Source organism: Bactrocera dorsalis, chromosome 5 (assembly GCF_023373825.1).
Source record: "Bactrocera dorsalis isolate Fly_Bdor chromosome 5, ASM2337382v1, whole genome shotgun sequence".
NCBI classification, from domain to species: domain Eukaryota; kingdom Metazoa; phylum Arthropoda; class Insecta; order Diptera; family Tephritidae; genus Bactrocera; species Bactrocera dorsalis.
In genome coordinates this window covers 5787477-5803886 of record NC_064307.1, presented here as the reverse complement: position 1 = coordinate 5803886, position 16410 = coordinate 5787477, and the positions used below count along the sequence as shown (strand labels likewise).

General features: G+C 39.9%; 1 protein-coding gene across 2 annotated transcripts in view; it reads right to left on the bottom strand.

Annotated features, from left to right (window-relative positions):
- The window catches only part of LOC105226437 (ATP synthase subunit b, mitochondrial), a 459686-nt gene that overhangs the window by 124392 nt on the left and 318884 nt on the right, over positions 1-16410 (bottom strand). The gene's annotated exons all lie outside the window — the stretch shown is intronic.

Genomic DNA, 16410 nt, shown 5'->3' with positions numbered 1-16410 from the left:
CTCAAGTGTTCGTACTATATCCGCTTGCATTTGTTGAGATACTTTAATGGGCACACTCCAAACGGCAGCTGTTACCGCCAGCTGTCTCTGCTTGAGTTGCCATCGAACTATTTGCAGTTGCAAGCACACACACACAACCAAATGCATACAACGGAAGGAAGCGCACGTAGCTATATACACACACACAAATGCATATCGATGCACCGGGTCCTTGGTTGCCGATATGTGGACTTGGTGAAGCAACAACGTCGCACCGTAGAGACTGGATACTGGAAAAAATATTGTTGCTGCTACACCTACCTTCACTAATAAACGTATTTTAGTTTAAAAATTTTTAGTAAATAAAAATAAATTAATTTAGTTATATGTATGTATATCTACATAAATATGTATCTATGAAATTGTGTTTGCTTCCTGCTAAGCGTTTTCCGAAATGCTAGAAGTCCGTCAGACATGTTGCATTACGTTTTGTTGCATGTAAATTTGTAGAGCAGGCAACTGAAAGTATCTCACAGATGCCGACGTATAAGAGTTCGCCGCTTTGTATCTATATACCTACATATATTCAAAACAGAAGAGAGTAAAAGTGTTTACGATCTCCTCGGCGCTGTCCCAAACTTACTTAATAATAAAGTGATTGCTATGCCTGCAGGTTGAAGATTTATTGTTGCTAAAAGTTGTAGGGCGCACATACCTGTAAAGAAAGACATAATATACTTGTATGTTTATATATGTAAGTAAGTGTGTATGTATATGCCTGCAACAAGCCGGCAGGTAAAGCCTTTTCTTGAAAAGTTTTTTCCCAAATATCAGTTTTTGGGGAAACCCGCAGAAAGGCCTTTCAAGGATAAGCACTCATAGTCGATAGGTGGGACAGGTATAATTTTTTAATGGTTTGTTTAGATGTAGTGTCCCTACATACCTCTCATGTGTCTAAGGCAGGCAATGCAAGCTTCAGAGTGTAATCTTTCAAGTGATTTCTTCAATCGCTGCTGGAGTACAGTTTTTGGCATTAGAGCTGTATGTCTTAGGTAAAATGATAAAAAAAACACAAAACGGGTTTTAAATGAAAAGATCTTAAAGCTTCACATTTTGATATAATTTCACAAAATTTGGAAATAGAAGTGAGGTTGTGCCTTCCTTGAATCAAAATGCCTTTTTGAAATGGTTCACTCGCTTCCGTTCCGGAAATTTTGATGTGAAAGATGCACTTCGCACCTATAGTTAAAAAGTCGATGAAATTACTGAAAAGATTGACCAGGACCGTCACATAAATAGCCATGACATCGCCAAGGAACTTAACATTCATCATCAAAGGGTTTTGAACCATTTAAAAACACAAAAAGAAGCGCGATCTTCGGGTACCAGATGAATTATCTGCGAAAAATTTAATGAACCGAATAAACATCTGCGATTATTTGCTGAAACGAAGTGAAATCGAACCATTTTTGAAGCAAATGGTAACAGGAGACGGAAAATGGATCAAGTACGACAATAATGTGCGAAACGATCAAGATCCAAGCGTTGTGAAGCTCAACAAATGGTCGCAAAACCAGAATTGACGCCCCGAAAGTTTGGTGAGATTGGAAAGGAGTCATCTACAATGGGCTGTTGCAGCCTGGTCGAATGATTGCTTCTACATTTTACTGTCAACAACTGATGAGATTGAAGCAAGCAATCAAAAACAACGGCCAGAACTGATCAACAGAAAGTGCTTCGATCTTGCACCATCAGATTGTTCGGTCAATGCAGAACTCCCTTAATGGAGTAAGTTTGGCTTCAAGAGAAGTCTGTGAAAATTACTTGTCGCAGTTTCTCGTCAAGAAAGCAAACAAGTTTTACACTGATGGAATAATGTCTCTATCGAAAAAATAGCAAAAAGTGGTTGACCAAAATGGTACATATTTGGTTATTTAAAGTTCATTATAAATAATAAAAAATAATTTGAAATTTCATAAGTAATACGAAAAGATCTTTTCGACTACCCATTTTGAAAATAAAGCGTCGAATATCAGTTCGATCTGCTTCATTACGAAAATGAAATCTGCTCATTTGAAAAAATTATGTAAAACCAAAAGACATTTTTGAATATTTGTGCTAAGATTTATACTTTCTTTCTGACCTATTGCTACTTTTTCTGTACCCGGTACTAGAACGAGTAACTAAAATATCGCTTGTAGAGATTACAATCTCTTTTATCTACAAAAAACTTATTTTGTAAAAAATCAGAATTATTTCAAACATCTCTGAAGCTTTTGGCAAGTTCAGTTTTTCAAAGCTTTGTCTCAAAAACGAAGATTACCAGGCATTTTTTGAGCCATTTCTCGAGCTTACTAATTGTAAAGTCAACTAAAATCTTCAAACTGACAAAATTTTTCCAAATGTAACTATTAGTCACCATTATTATTCCAAAGTTTAAAATTTAAAAATTTTCCTTCAAGAAATTCGAGTATCGACTGAGTAAACATATAAAACATATCTCAAAATATAACCAAACGCTTTTGTCCTTGCACTTAACTTGGGATAAATGAAAAATATCAAAAGCTCAAACGCAGAAATGACTCGTAGTAACAGATACTTTCAGCTTAGCTAAATTGCAACAACAAAAATTGCGAAAAATATTTGAAAGCAAAATAGTGGGCCATAGCTCATTGGTACACACACACACACAAACTCATCTCGTATCCCACATTACGGTTTGTCGAAGAACTTTGTTGTGATTGGAGCTGGCGCAGAGAATTGACCAAGGGCTTGCAGCCAAAAGGATACCCATTTAAGCTTGCCGCATATTTATACGTACATCCACACACACAAGCAGTGTTTGTCTGTATTTGCCAGTTTTTGGCACGCTTCCAAGTGAATGTAAACAATTCTTCAGTATTTTCAAAACTTTTAGCTCTTCCAACAATACAGTGTTTCAATTAAATGGCTGTGTTCGAAAATTTAGAAATTGTAAGCAAAAAGATAGTAACAGTAAAGTTTGGAAAGCAAAGTGTCAAACGGAGAACAATGGTGTGGAAGTACTATGGAGGAGGGTTCGAACTTCAAAAAGTCGAAAGGCTTTCAAAAGCTTTCAAAGTGCTTTCATAAAGTCGAGAGATAATCTATTGTGTTCGGAGAGATAGCTTTCTTATTTGTGGACAGTTAAGAAGTCGAACCGGTGTTAGCCTCGCTTGAAATCGTCAGATTGATTTGATATTGTTTCCGACAATCAAGTAGCGTTCTTTCATTATGAAACCGAAGAAGTCAACAAACATGTCTCAGGACCAGAAAGGGCTGCACTTCAGATTTTAAGATTAAAAGCTGCGTACGCAACTGTATAATGTCCTGAAAAACCACACAAAATCCTTGTCTTACGTAAAATATCTGAACTAATTTTGAAATATGTAACAAAAGCAAACAGAATTCTTCCGACTAAATTGGCCAGTTATGAACCATTGATGGCGTAGCTCGGTTGCTGACACTGTTACTGTGGACTCGCGGCGAACTGAATTTAATAAGCGCCGAGCAAGGCTGCCACAAAACACGCGCCACTTCGCTACAGTCCAAGGAGTGCCCGATGTTTGGCATATTCAGCACAGACGGGCGAGAGGCAGTGCGCTCGCTGTGGACTTCTAGTTGATTGGTCGGCTGCGTCGCCGCAGCCCAGTTGAGTTGACATGTGAAATGGCAAGTGTCGCGCTAAGTGTTTGTACGTGTGAGTGTGTGTGTGTGTGTCGGCACTTAACGCCAGTGCCCATAACTTAATGACTTATTGGACGCTGCGGACGTTTACTGTGCGCTTGTGTGCGGATGATAAGCGAAAAGTTGATTCAAAACTCAAACAAAAAGGACATGCCAAAAAAGGTCTAAAATAACTGTAAGGCGGCGCGTTCATATTAAAAAGTTCATACACTCGCACAAAAACAACATGCGGCATGAGTTTAATGAGCAAACGAGTAAACGAGCAAAGTGTCATTTAGTCAACTTTGCATATTGGAGTTTTAATTACTGTGGCAAGTGGCTAGTTGCAACTTTGTGCGGCATGTTAGGCGTCGCACTAGTGCCAGTAGTTGCCATTACTGCACGAAATGATGCCGAGTGGTGATGTGGCGAGCTCTAATGTGGCTGCAACAGCGTTTATATTTGCCCCTTGAATGCGGCAGATGTGGCAACACTTGACCAACACTTGCTTGCTGGCGCATAGTTGGCTGTTGAATAGTTTAATAACATCAAAAAAGCACTTGGGGTTGCGGCAGGCGGCGGAGGGGCGCCTCTAATGCGCCTTTTATTACTAAAGTTAGACAGGAAGTGAAACTTTCGGTCATAAGCTCAATTTTTCAACTTCACTCTCACGCCAAGGGTGGGCAGTTAAACAATTTTTATGCGGCTCACAAGGCAGTAACACCACTAGAGGGGTAGGTGGGTGTGTGTTGGGTAGATATAAAAAGTTTGGGAGCTGAAAATTCAATTGGAACAAATTTAGAAAAGCCAACGACTGCGCGACGACGGACGGCATGAATGACGGTATGCATGACTGCAGGGTGAGGCTTTGTGTTTTGTTTTGTGTGCTACCACAATGGACGTATTTGTTGCATGCCGCTTCACTTCGAGTTGTCATAACCTCGAGTTAGTTAATTTGCGGTCTGTGGTGCGACTAGTACTAGTGAGTGAAATAATCCAAAAGCCGGCCGGCATGTTGGTTGTTGCACGCCGGTACGATTAGGACGGAGCTTGACGCGTCTGCAGCCTTTCCGTGCGGTGCGTGTGATTTCAGACAGCTGGTCAGCTAGTTCGTTGATTTGGGAAGTCAGCGAGCGGCACTTGTGCGGATTCGGACGTGAACTTAGTTTAACGAAGCGTGACACAAGCACTACGGGCGGCATCTGTGTTTACACACGGATTGTCGCTAGGTGGCGAGTGCTTAGACGCGACGTACGCTGCCCGTACATTGCAGTAATCCTGATTACTAACCACTTTTCATTGTTTTTCACTTTCATAGCTCCCATCCACGTTCTTCTGCCACGTCTGCTTTCAGTTTGCTATACAATTACTACTCGGCTAACCCTTGACGGAGTTGCATTCTGCACGGGAACTCCCCAAGCGCCCCAACCCCCAACTTCAGCAGTCGCGACAGTTGCTCGAGACTAATGACAGACATAACCGTAGTCGCACTTAAATACAACTCCCTTCACTTGCAATTCACTTTCCATGCGTTGAAGGGTTGCGGAGTTGCTGTCGTACTTAAATACCCAGTCAGTCCGGCTTTTGTGCCCCTTGCACCGCATAAGCTGCAATGACATTTTGTGCACTTGAAATTCGAAACGCGAAAAATTGCACTACCGCCTTGGCTTACTGGCCAAATCCCAGACTTATTATTACATTTCTTTGCATTTCACTGCTTATTTGCCCTGCCCTGCGCTCGAGGCAGATTGAGTGGGTGGTTTGCGGCGCTCGTCTGTGTCCACGAACTCTTGACATAGTGGGAATTGATATAAGCACACGATATCATCTTACAAATGACATTCCAATATGATCCTTGAGCCGGCCAGACAGCCCATTACTCCATTCACACTGACTCACTCCAAAGAATTGCTCATTTAACGGTGAACCAATTAATTGCGAAGGTATCTGAGTGCAGCTGAGAGTTGATTAATGCATTTATTCCACTGAGAGGGCGACGAAAGAAATGCTTTGAGCTTTAATTCTCTTCAATGGAAAATTCAAGTGTGCTTGGGAAGTCTACCTCCGTTAGGTGGGTGGATGAAATGAATGCACCTCATTCCCGGTCATTCTGCTATGCCTTGAGGGAGTGTTGGGTTGTGTTTATAAAGAAATATTTATAGTTATCTAGAGAGAAATTTCATTTTTTTTAAACTAACCAATTGGTGGAAAGATTCGTAAAATTGGATTAAAAATTATTTCTTTGTGTTAGAAATTGCTTCAAAGCCGAAGTAGGATTGCTATGGAGCTATGGAGCCTTCAACAACTGTGCCACAAATGTGCTGGAACAGATTTCCGGTAGGATTTGGAAGCAATTTTTTTGCATTCCTTCTCTATTGATATGAACTAAGAATAAACTCCTAAGGAAATACTAAATAAGGAAGTGAGAAGTATTAAACTCTCTTAAAACATGCAACATGTAGAGTTGAATGCTTCGATGAGGTTGTTAGTTTAGGATCCGAAGTATAAATACTAGTCCCACAGCTTTTGTTATAGCTGTTTTTGACTACTCAGGTCCCGGAATCGAGGGATGTTTTACTTAAAAGGTGGAAATGAAGAGGAAGTCTAGACCTATCGTAGGCTTGTGGAGACTTATATATGTATACGAGTATGTATGATGAGCCTAGCACAATTCTGACCGTCGATCACGGAGCATATAATCGGCCAAATATTTCATGCTGCTCATCCACAAGGTTTCTAGTCTCAATTCGGGGAATTTGCGTGACTTTTTCACACGATTATGTGTCACGGTTGATATGCTCATCCCCTTTGAAAACATGTCCTCCACACTACTCAGATAATTTCCCTTTCGGCTGCAAAACCACGTACACTTCACGTGGAAAACACTCGGAGCTGGCAACTGTCTTTCAAATATTTACATGTTTGTTCCGAACTGTGAACGAAACGAACGCCTTATTGTATTTTGCACGTGTGAATGTGTTTCACCAACACACTCACACATATACCTACAGCGGTTTGTGGGTATTTAGTGCGCGGCGTTTGCTTGTCAGTTTCCAAACTGTGTTTACAAATTGCATTGGGATTCGTGAAAATTGCTTTTCCGCAAGTGGAATTCAAATGAAAGATTGGACTATCGCAGCCCAGTGACAAATGCAAAGTCTTTGTGTTTGTTTTGGTTGCGCGGATATGAAGTACGCGAGGGCAGCAAAGGGGAAACCAGACTTTGAGTTGCACGTCGCAGAGAAAACGCATAAAATTCGCGACAATTTGTCGCACTCCGAAGGATACACGTGGGAGAGGCAAGGACGCACTCTCTAGAAACGGACACACACGTACGAATTACCTTTGTTTAGTGCGTCAAAAGACAAGTTAGGAATTTCCAAATACTAAATACCAGTAACGTGCTCTTAGCGGCCGACATGTGTGCGACATATGCCATCGGTAGGGTGGGGAATCCCGACGTTGACTCGCCTACGGTGATCTTAATATGACACGGCACCTGCGGTGGCCGCAAAGTGTTTCGCGCACAAATCGTTCACCGATGGGCAATTCCCATGTGTGCAAACACATGTTATTGTGTGAGTGTGTGTGTGGAGGGAAGAGCGTGAGATGTAGGAGAATGTGCGCACATAAAACAAACAAACTCGATTTAGTCATTTCGCCAGTAAATCTTTACCTTCGTGCCAAGGATTTTTTTGGGAAAGCAGAAGAGATTGCGTTGAAAATTGCAACTACAAAATATTTGCACGTAATGACAAAATTCCTTAAGCGAGTGAGTGATGCACAATGGCTTGGATTCGTTTCGTTTTTAAGCCGAAAAAGCCGAGGCACAGAGCCATTCACTAAACAGTTGTTGACTACCGTAATGTCTTCAAGTGGCACGTACAGGCTCGCTGAATGGAGCGATCTATTGACATGTTAAACTACAAAATAACAACAAATAGTCAGGCATGACTGTATTAAATATCAGCTAGGATGGGATTCCTTGTAGGAAAATATTGTGGTTTTTAACCCAAAAGCGAGTTAGATCTTTGGCAGCTCTAGATTACTGTAAATTGCATTATCGGCGGTGATCTTGAGACGATTAGAAGAAAGCGATCAAAAAGTCGAAAGACCGAGATGTTGGTTATAACAAATACATTTTTTGCTTTCTCCGATTTATATTTATTTTATGATGAGCGGTAGACTGCTTACTAAAGTTCTTCCTCTTCGCTTATCCGAGGCTTCCTAAAGTTACTAGAGTAGAGAGATTTCAGAATAGGATCGATAACACAACGAATAACAAATATCAATTACTAATTTCGCTTTTAAAAAATTGTCCGTTTGTGACTAGTTTTGAACCAGTTATTTTCAATTTGTTGAATTTTCTACAGGGTATTTAGTTTTTCTCAAACATTTGAATATAGTTTGTCCGTGGGAACTCACTTTTAGTGCGTGCAGGAAACAATAAACGATTTTCAAGTTCAGAAGATAAATTTCGAAACAATTTCGATTATGTGAAATGTTTATGTTTTTTGAAAATACCCAAACAATTGTGGTATTCTGTAAGGTAGAATGGCAATTATACATTCAACATGATTACCTGATTCAACGTGAGAAACAGGGATTTATGCTCGTTTCACTAATTTTGAGGATTCTTTGCAGTTTCTACAATTCTTGCATGAGTTGACAAAACTGGGATGAGACATTTTCGAGTTCGCAGCCAACTTTTAGACTGAATACAGTAGTTTGACTGTTCGAGAGTCACAAATGGTATATATTAACCAGTTTCTTTGGTTAGTTGCTATTGTCGGAGATGTATTAGATACGCCTCCTTTTTAGTTTTCATAAAAGCTGTTTATTTAATATCGATAAATATATCAAAAAAGGTCCTTAAGTCATTTACCTACAATTTATTTACATATAACAGGTCTTATATCCAGAGCGAGTAGAAAATTTTCGAGTCCGCTGATATTAAGGTCTAAACAAGGAACAATAAGAGGTAATCGTTTTCTACATAGTTAGAGTTACCAATATACATATTAGGCACGAAAACCGGAATGCAAGTAAAAATGATTTGCCTTTACACAGAAATTTAGAAAATATAGTAGTAGCAAGGACGCCCTGTTTGCTAAAAATTTTGAAAAAGTGGCCATGGTACCTCTCTCTAATTTAAAGCACATATTTCCAAAACCATTGAAGCTATAATTACCAAATTCGTTCTACCAACAGTATGAAAAAGGATGAAATCGGATCTTAACCCCGCTTACTCTCCATATAACGGTGCTGTTATAAACTAAGCACTTTTAGGTGAAATCACTTATACCGAGACCCACTCGACCGATTTGGATAAAATTAAGTATGTGACATTCCTTTCACATTTTTATATTACTGTTAATGAGTGAAATCGGGCTACAACCACGCCTACTTCGCATATAACACAATTTTAAATTTCATTTGATTCTTTCACTTTCAAGTGTAAACAAATCTAGAAGCTATTAATATGACAAAATAAAATTTTGCAAAAAAGTGTCTTTCGAACCAGAATGGCTCCAGCCCCTAGGTGCCGAATTGTGTCGGGTGACTTGCCCTAACTCCATATAACTAACAAGTCATAAGTACCTGAAGGTGTTAGCACGGCTAAAATCCTTGCAAATTGCAATAGTATGAAATGTTCGGTCATACCCGAACTTAGCCCTTCCTTACTTGTTGAGATATCGATCTGAAATTTTGAACCAGTCTTTTCTCACCGATTTGGACCACTATAGCATATAGCGGCCATACAAGCTGAACAATCGGAAACAAGTGCTTGTATGGATAGCTTTTTCATTTGCCGAGATATCTTCATGAATTTTGACATGGATTATTGCATAAGGCTGACCGTTCAAATATTGGAAGGAATCTTTTGCACTTGCGAAGAGTATTATATTGTATAATAGCTTTGGTTTAATCGTAGATACATTTTTTTCTTGCTTTAATTACAGTTAAAAAACTTTAGATCTTCAAAAGTGAGTTTGCTTAGTTTGTTTTGGCCAAGCTAGGGCATTTAGATGAAATTAATAAAATTTGGAATTAGGCAAAAATGTTAACTTTCATTAATTATTTTTTAAATAAAACTAATGATATTGGAAGTCACTGACAGCTATCTGTTCGAAATTTATGCAAATTGGTAAATTTCACTCTTTGCGGACCACACAAACCGAATGAAAATAAACTCCTGAAAATATGCTTAGAGGAAGTGAAAGTGAAATGAGAATAAAAACTCAATAAAAATAAAAATTAAATTAGCAAATAAATTAGAGAAATAAAAATTGAAAACTCGTCTGCCATTTGAAGCCATTCGGCATATGAATCGTAATGAAAACTAGAAAAGTAATTGCCGTGAATTACAGAAAGTTTTTACCGCAGCGAAAGGACATTAAACATTTGATGAATGTGGAAAAGTTCGAACTACTTTTTGGCCCATGTTCGGCGCTGTCCAGCACAGGCGTTATGTCAACGCACGGCTGAGCGCGGAAATGTCACGGCCAGCGCTCGTATTTTTTTCAAAATAATATTCAATGCCGACACAATTTTAATTTGCTCGCCTTTGTCGCGCTGCAATGTCAACGGCAAATGGCTGCGGCGATTGGGACGGTGTCGGCTGCTGTGCGCCATAAAACTGTTAATTGAATATGCATAATAAAAATGTCAATCAACACGGAACTGACCGACCGGTTGGCGGCTGGCGGCTGCAACTGAGCCACAAACAAGGCTGCATGCCATTGGGTCCTTGCATGCGAAGACAAGGACACCAAAATGCCACTGTGTACGGCTGGTCAACAAATGTTGGTCGAAAAAAGATCAAAATAATTGGACATAAACATTGCATTTAAATTGAATTACATTTCGATTTCTATTTATTTTTTGTGCAACTGCTCGCCTCGCCTGGAAGTGTGCAAACACTAATCCCCAACAACAGTGACCATCATAGGAGCATGACAGGCGGACGAACATCACGAGATGAGACGGCATAGTTTCGGAGAAGAAAGTGGCAAATGCATTTGCTGGATATTGAGATATTGGCTTTGTGCTAGCATTAAGCAGATTGTGCATTTCATTTTCTTTCCCCTCAAAGTGCACATAAGGCGAAATTCCTACCCATCGTACATACATGCAACATGTATTGCCATTTGCATATGTGTATCGATGTACATACACATATTTCTTTATAAAATCCTATTCTACTGTCTCCTTTATGACCAAGTATTTTCTCAGCTGTCCTTTTGGGCTCACAAATCAAAGTTTTGTGCAAATTACCTGCAATACTCCTTTGCATATACTCTGAAGATTTGCATGCACACTTCATTTGGCGAATCAGCACTTCTCTCTTCGAAATCGTGTGAGGAATGATATACGCGTATGCGAAATTTATTCGTGCATATCTATGAAAGTATATGAACACTGCGAATGTATAGATCCTATACTTATAGATCCATGTTTATGGAAACTGATAGGCATAGATCAAGGGTCCTGAATATAAACTGATTTTACTTGATATTGAAAGTGTATCGATGGGTTTTCGTACCAAAAAAGGTATTGAGGAATGTACGAGGATATATATTTATCGAAGAAAAAATGGAATATTTCTTATCACTATGTAAGAGAACACTCTGTTACCAGCTGTAACTCTAAATTCCTACACAAATCTAAAGGGGTCATTATTGCTATTTAATGTTTTAAAAATACTGTAAACCCGTTAGTGTGGCGTGAGATCTATTTTTGGCATACCTTATCTTTCATTCAACTATGCATAGAATACATAGATAAACTTTAACTTATTTTTAAGCGGGTTTAAAATGTCTCAACTGTATATAATATAAAACAGGCATTTCTATATAACGGGTGCTCCCCTTAGAGGTACTTTTTCCATTAACTTTTTTTTGACAGACCCCGCGTGAATCGTAACAAGCTGTCATGTTATTCAGTATTATTGGGCATTTCATCATGGAAAGACTTTCCCCTAGACAATGTTTACAAATCGTTCAATTCATAAATTTACGTTCTGTAAAGAATATGTTTCGCGCTCTTTGCTCAACTTATGGTCAACATGATCGGCCTATTAAGCGAACTATTTGCAACACCAATGCCCGTCTTGAGACCCAGCAATCATTATTGGATAATATCGACCGAATAGATCACGTCCACCACGCAGTAAAGAAAATATAGCAGCCGTAGCTGAGAGTGAACACGAAGACCATGGAGAGTCGATGCGACGCCGTTCGCAGCGACTGGGACTGACATATGGAGCGACTTGGCGCATTTTATGTCGATATCTTAAATTGAAGGCGTACAAAACACAGCTTGTGCAAGAACTGAAAACGCTCGACCTTGCCAAACGATATCGCTTCGCTCTATGGGCTTTTGAAAAGTTTCAAGAAGATCCGACGTTTTCGAGCCAAATTTTGTTCAGCGATGAGGCCCGTTTCCGCCTCAATGGGTATGTAAACAAGCAAAATTGCCTCATTTAAGACGAAGAGCAACTTGAAGAGCTTCAAGAGCTGCCATTTATCCAGAAAAAATAGCGGTTTGGTGTGGAATGGTCGCTCCATATTTCTTCTGCTGAGAATGTAACCGTCAGTGGCAACCGTTATCGCGTCGATAGTCGACTATTTGATGCCTGAAATTGAAGCTCGTGATCTCGGCGACATTTCGTTTCAACAAGACGGCGGCTTTTCCCACACATATCTTAAATCAATGAATTTTTTGAGGAACACTACGGCGAGCAGATAATTTCACGGTTTGGGCCGGTCAATTGGTCACCAAGTTCGTGTGATATCAGATCGTTAGAGTTTTTCTTGTGGGGATATGTAAAGTCTAAAGTTTATGTGGACAATCCCGCTTCGAATCAGACGTTGGAGCGAAATATTACGCGTATCATTCGCCAGTTACCAGTCGAAATGTTCGAACCATCTGTAAAGTAGCCGGCTAACATTCAAAAAAGAAAATCTTCAGAAAATAAATGCCAATGAATATTCAATCGAATGGATAATAAACATTTCCCATTAAATTTGAAGTTTCTGTGTTTTTTTAATAGTAAGGAACCTCGAATTGGATCACCCTTTATATACGTATATTTATAAAATAGTTTAGCACCAATTTCCTTCTGTGATGTTGTATGTGCATTTATTGGAATTTTCGCAAATGCGTCCCTTAAAGTACGCTTGGTTGACCTACAAACATACTTGCCGACATTTTAGTATATACATATGTATAATATTAAGTACGAACGAAAAACGTATAATACAGTATTTGACTATATTTGCTGACAGTTCCATTAACAGCTGAAAATGCAAATAAGGCTCTTATGCCCGTTTTGCCTACAAAAGTGCTTTTAACGTGCTACTTGCTGTCATGTGTCTATTCAACTTTAGTTTCAAACAAAGGACAAATCAGAATTAAATTATATAATCCTTGCAATAAACGCAAGTGCCTTTATGAACTTGTTTTAGATTTATGTTGAATCCATATATGTATGTATATGGACAATATATACACTGGAAGTTGCATTAAACTTTCCATTGCAGAGCTGAAGAATCTTAAGCTAACTACTAATGTCAATAGCCAGGAACATTGATGAAAGTACTAGCCGTTCACTGGATTGTGAATGCAGGTCGAGACTGCTACAAAACAACAACCTGTGGACTCTGGTTTGTATTGCAAAGGGTTCATTGAAGCTTTTGTAAAATAAACCCAGGACAATTATCTCTTCCATCTCTTTTTAGCGGTAGCAAATTAGCACTTTCCAACAGAACTGCTTTCTATCAAAATTCAACCGAACTGAGCTTCTTGCTCTTTCAAGCAAACACAGACTAACCAAATATTATATTTCAATTTTCTTGTCAGAGTCTGTAATATTAACTAGTCATTAGTTGTTGTGTCAAATATGCTTATAAAATTCATCAGCATTGCTTCGATAGCCAGCGACTAACGCTTCAGTTGATCATTTGAGTTGAACCTGTCAATTTGTGCAACATTGATTATATACTCATATGCCTGCAGATGTCGCCCTGCAGCGCACGTGCAACTGAAGGGCAGTTCTGCTAATTAATTTCGATAATTACGAGTATTTTCCAGAAAAGGCCAGCCCTGCAGCTTCGGCTTCTTAATAATGAGATATTATTCACTGCTTTCGAGTACTTTGAATTTAATTAACACTGCGCTGTGGCATGCAGCGGCCGATTTGTGGCACATGCCAAGCTTACAGCAAACAAACACACAAGCACTTGTGCATATATAAATTTATAAATGTGTGCATGTGTGTTGGCATATAAGCAACAAAATATGTATGAAGACAGTTTGCAAGCGGCGAAGTAACAACAATGTTGCAAGCGTCGATGGCGATAATAAGCTGCATGCTAGGCCAACTAAAGCTTATCGTTGTTTATGTGTGCATGTGTGTGAACGAAATTACTTGCATATAGCTCACATCTTCAAGGCAAAGTGTGGATGCTTACGTATTACATATATGTATATATGTATGTGGTAAACAGCACTTGCAACTTGGCAAGCAGTCAAGCACGTACAGATACATTTATGTTAGTGTGTGTGTGTGTTCGCTTTCAGATATATGTGCACTAAGCTACTTAAGTGCAAAAGCATTCATTACTATAATTGCCGGTAAAACAGCTCACTTCCCTGTTTAATCGCTGCGGCTGCGACGCGCGCCTGTTGATAGGCTACCAACGCCAACACCCGCGCTGCCTGCTCCCGTCAATGACTGCTATTGTTTCGAAAGGGTAAACGGCGGCGCACACACGGAAGCGTTCGCGTTGGAAACTCAATCAAAGCGCCCGGCTGAAAGAGTGATCAACGCCAGCGATCTTGATCGCTTGAAAGTAAAGCACCCAGCGAGCGTGCGCGAACGCGAGCGCGCATTTCATTGACCGTTTCGCCGCGCTGAGCACGCGCGCAATCAGACAGCGCGCAGGTGGAGCGCCTTCGCTGTTATTGCTCTGGCCGATTTTCGTTGTTGCCACGCCGGTCTGATAGGTGTGCAGTTGCAGCGCGAGGAGCAGCGATCATTAGTAACACGCTGATGGGTATCTGAGCGTGCTAATAATTTAACAGTAGATGAGTTCTAGTGCGCGGCATTGTTTTGGTTTCTGGTCTTTAGCTGACTTAAACATTTTCTAACGCAAGCGATCCTAATTTAAAATTCTAAACTTTATGGGTGCGCGAAGCCAAAGGAATTTCTAATTACTCGTGTGGCACAGGTACACATATGCACACCGAAATATATGTACATTCATGCATAGAGATGTGTGTGTGTGCGCACAATTAAACTGTAAACTTAGATAATAAACAAATTCGAAACTTAATGACGCTTAATAATTTTAGTACCGTTATCAGCGCATAATTGTAATTTTGAATTTACGCATTCCCTCTAATCTATTCGCGTGTTTGAGGAACACAAATCAGTGAAACCATAACTGTAAGTGTCTCTCTCTACGAGCAAGCAAAGTTATTAGACCAAAAAATTTATTATAAACTCCCGTAGTGTTTCGGTGATCTCTTTTCAGCGCCGCGCATTTTCTGCTTTGCGCTAAGATGTCTTTATTAGTAATGGAAAGCAAGGTTAGGTTAGTTTGAGGGCTAATCCATATATCGCAGTTGGACTACTCCATGCAGTCCTTTATGAAGCCATAACAATAGAACTCCGGAATTCGAACTTATAAGTCAGAAAAATGCCTGGAGCCAATAAAAATTTTCTCAGGCGTTTTATTTTTTTCCATCCGTTCGTTGGGATATCTGAAAGTGTCAGCTCTCACGTCTTTTAGTCTTAATCTTGCAAACGCGGGACAATCAGAAAGGAAATGCTGAAATGTTTCGACCTCGTCTACTTCCATTCAGCTTCTGCAGCTGGCGTTCGATAAAATTTTCAATCTTACAGCATCGACGCCGATGAGGCAATGTCTTGTTCGAACCCCCACAACTAGGGACAGACTAGCCTTACTGAGGGCAAAATGCTCATTGAATCTTTTACGATCATTATTCGGTAATTGGGAAATTGTGACAGCGAATGAACCGATGGTAGCCCGGCGCTGGCCAAGTTCCACTGTCCAGTAGTAGAATACAGGAGTAGAGAGAAGGCTAGGGTATCCTTCCTTGCTAGCTCATCAGCTATATAGTTATGTGCGATTCGGCTGTGGCCTGGCACCCATACTAGTCTTATCACAAAGTGACTCGATGCCATTGATAACGAGGACAGGTATTCAGTAATAAGCCCTGAATGCATGATTAGTGAGCTCGAGGCTACTATCTCCGCCCTACTATCGAAGTGCTTAGGCTAGTCATTTCTCTGAAGCAGGAGTGAATCTACTACAAGCAGCAACAGCAACCTCGGTTTGAAAAATACTCCAACTCACGAAGTTTGAAACTGAAGTTGATAGAAGGTTTCTGACAATATGCTCCTCCAACAACCTCCTCTTAAGCTTTGATCCATCACTGTCACTGTCCCTCTTCTTCAGCGACTTCTACCCAACAATAACTACCCCGCTGGTATGTGGGCAGCGAAAAAGACGCCAGATTTTGGTTTGGCGACTTCATGATCCAAGACATCCGGTATAAATCCAAAGTGTCTGAGAATTTCTCAATTGCCAGACATGTGTTCATTTAGAACCCTAGATTCTTTAAGTCGTAAGTCTTTCAGTCATACACCTTTCGGCGATATCTATGTGCACTGTATGCAAAATGGCATTAATGTCAATATTGGCAGCTCTCGAGCTT